The sequence below is a fragment of the Propithecus coquereli genome, unplaced genomic scaffold (genome assembly GCF_000956105.1).
Source record: "Propithecus coquereli isolate 6110/MARCELLA unplaced genomic scaffold, Pcoq_1.0 Scaffold390, whole genome shotgun sequence".
Classification (NCBI taxonomy): domain Eukaryota; kingdom Metazoa; phylum Chordata; class Mammalia; order Primates; family Indriidae; genus Propithecus; species Propithecus coquereli.
The window spans coordinates 1,049,685-1,053,063 of NW_012149619.1; positions in this window are offsets into that span (position 1 = coordinate 1,049,685).

Below are 3,379 nucleotides of genomic sequence, written 5' to 3' on the forward strand. Positions count from 1 at the left end.
GCTCCAAATCAGAAATAGGAGAATAGATAATAAATAATGGTATATTTGGAGTGGTCTGAATGTGTCCCCAAAATTCATGAATTGGAAACTTAATCTCCAGTGCAACAGTGTTGGGAGGTGGGGCCTAGTGGGAGGCGTTAGGTCACGAGGGCTCTGCCCTCACGACTGGATTAGTCTGCTATAAAAAGGCCTTGCAGAAGTGGGTTCTCTCTTTTTTTGCTCTTCTGCCGTATGAGGACGCAAGCTCCATCCCTGCTTACCTTCTATTTTCTGCCATGAGATGTGGCAGCACCTTGCACTTGGACTTCCCAGCCTCCGTAGCTGAGACATACATTTCTATTCTTTATAAGTTACCCAATCTCAGGTATTCCATCATAGCGGCACAGTCTAAGACAATATTCATATCCCGCAATACTACCTAGAAATTTAAAAAAAAAGAACTACTGATACGATGTGGATGAATCTCATAGATATTATGTCGAGAGAAAGACATACACATAGTATGATTCATAGAGACATACACACAGTGTGTATGTCTTTATGTGAAGTTCAAAAAGAGGCCAATTTCATTCGTGGTGTTAGAAGTCAGAAGAGCAGTTACCCATGTATGGGAAACTTTCTGAGATGAATGAGCATTTTTTGTACCTTGATCTGGGGGGTGGTTACATTAGATAGTAGGGTGAACAATGGCCTCCTAGGATATCTGATCCTAACCTTCAGAATCTGTGTGACCCTATATGAGAAAAGGGTCTTTGCAGATGTGATTAAGGATCTTGAGATGGAGACATTATCCTAGATTATCTGGGTGGGCTCTAACTGCAATCACAGGTGTCCCCATAAGAGAGAGGCAGAGGGAGATTTGACAAGACGTAAGAGGCAAAGGCCACGTGAAGATAGAAAGAGATTGAAGTGAGGTGGCCACAAGCCAAAGAATGCCAGCAGCCAGAAGCCGGAAGAGGCAAGGAACGGATTCTCCCACAGGGCCTGCGAGGGGGCCTGACCCTGCCGACACCTTGATTGCAGCCTTGTGATAACCAATTTCAGACTTCTGGCCTCCAGAATTGTGAGGCAATAGATTTTTGTTGTTTTAAACCACCAAGTTTGTAGAAATTTGTTGCACCAACCATAAGAAATGAATATACATGGATATATACATATATAAAAATTCAGGCCGTGCACGGTGGCTCACGCCTGTAATCCTAGCACTTTGGGAGGCCAAGGCGGGAGGATTGCTTGAGCTCAGGAGTCTGAGACCAGCCTGAGCAAGACTGAGACCCCGTCTCTACTAAAATTACAAAAGTTAGCCAGGCATCATGGTATAGTCCCAGCTACTTGGGAGGCTGAGGCAGGAGGATCTCGTGAGCCCAAGAGTTTGAGGCTGCAGTGAGCTGCAATGATGCCACTGTACTCTACCTGGGGCGACAAAGCAAGAATATCTCAAAAAAAAAAAAAAATTCATTGATCTGAACACTTATGATGTTGTAATTTATTATATTTATAACATGTCTCAACGTAAACTTTTTGAGCAAGGGACTTCAGTCTGGCTTGGCTCAGTGGTTCCTAACATATTTCTTTGCCACCTCCCCTTCCTCTGGCTCTCAGGTGGAGGCAGGTGGGCAGCAGGATTGATGAAGGAAGAGAGGTGGCCATGGCTTTCTGTTTTGTACAGTGTTTGACAAAGTGAACAGAGGGACACCCTCGTCACCTCTTGGGGAAGATTCCTGAAGGAGAATCTTCATTTTTAGTTTTAACAAGCTCCCAGGGGGATCAAGAACCAGCTCATTACCATGGGCTTAGAGCCCCAAGGCCCTGGGCCCTGCAGAGCCGGGAGGCATGCGGACTTCCTCTAGCCACAACCCGTCACCATAACTGGGTGTCTAGGTAGCTGGGACAGAGGAACACAGGTCCCCAGCACTCTGAGCTCCCCACCCTGCCTCATGCTCCTCAGGTCCTACATGCTGTTCCTGCTCTTAGTGGCTCCTGTGAAAAGCATAAGTCTCAGGAGAGGCCAATTTATCACTTATTTCCCTCATCTGTGACATAGGGACAGGAGTTTCCACATCACAGGGCTTGCACAAACATTGGGATCACGTGTGCCAAGGCCCCGCCCAGTGTCAGAGCTGCCGGGGACGTGGATGATTTTGCTCATTCATCCATTCACTGGAACGAGGGCTCGTTGCCGCCAGTGGCTGACGCCTTGGTGGGGCTCCGCCTGAAGAAGAAAGCGAGCAGAAGAGCCAGGGCAGGAAGGGCGAGAGGGAAGCAGCCCTGGCAGTACCGAGGGACCCCCCAGCCTCCAGAAGCCTCAGGCCTGGGGAGAGCCACCACCTGGCCCCGCCCAGCACTCCTTTGTTTCTGCAGCTTTCCTGCTGGTCACATGGGCTTTTCCTCTGCAGGGGTGAAGCCCTCAAGTCTTCAGGAATCCCTGCAGCCCACCAGACACACCTGTGTCCGTGTGATTGGTGAGGCTACAAGCAGCTGTCCCTGCTTTCCGGCTGGGACTCCCCACAGCACTGTGAGGCCCAGGTCGGTGGGGACAGCACTCTGGACAGCCCCTGAGGGAGGAGCTGGGACTAGTGAGTAAACACTACAGGTAGAAGGCGGAACTTTCTCTCAGACAGAGCTGTCTGCAGATGGGGTGAGTGGGGTCAGAAGGTAGCCAGCTAACGACTGCTGGGCACTGGAGAACAGGGGCCTGACTCTGGGATTTTATGGAGAAAATTCAGCCACTGGCAAGGCCTGCGGTGGTCTCCCTTTCGTCTTGACTGTCCCACCTCCATGAGAGGTTGGAAACAGATTGTCACAATGACATGGGGTACTACTAGCATTATGGGCCAAGGGACCAGGGACACTAAATTCATATAGTGGGGTGGGGTTGGTGCCACCAAGGAAGAATTATCCCTCCCCAAATGCCAATAGTGACCCACTGAGAGACACTGATGGTGTTGAACTAGGTGACTTCTAAGGGACTGGATGGTTGTAAATGACTGTCATTTTAACATCCATTTTAGGTGCTATGTGGACTCCAGGGAAAACAACCCTGAGAAAAGAGGGTTGAAGTTGATCTCTGAGAACTAGAGCAGGAAAAATAAGACTGTAAGAAACACCCGTACATGTCCATCAAGAGGGCACTGAATTAAGTACGGTGTGTGACATGGAATGTAATGCAGCCGAAAGAGAGTGAGGTTCGTTTTGGGTCAGGGCAGAGAAGGATGTGCCCACTTTATTTTATTTTATTTTATTCTATTTTATTTTATTTTTTTGAGACAGAGTCTCACTCCGTTGCCTGGGCTAGAGTGCCATGGCGTCATCCTAGCTCACAGCAACCTCAAACTCCTGGGCTCAAGTGATCCTCCTGCCTCAGCCTCCCGAGTAGCTG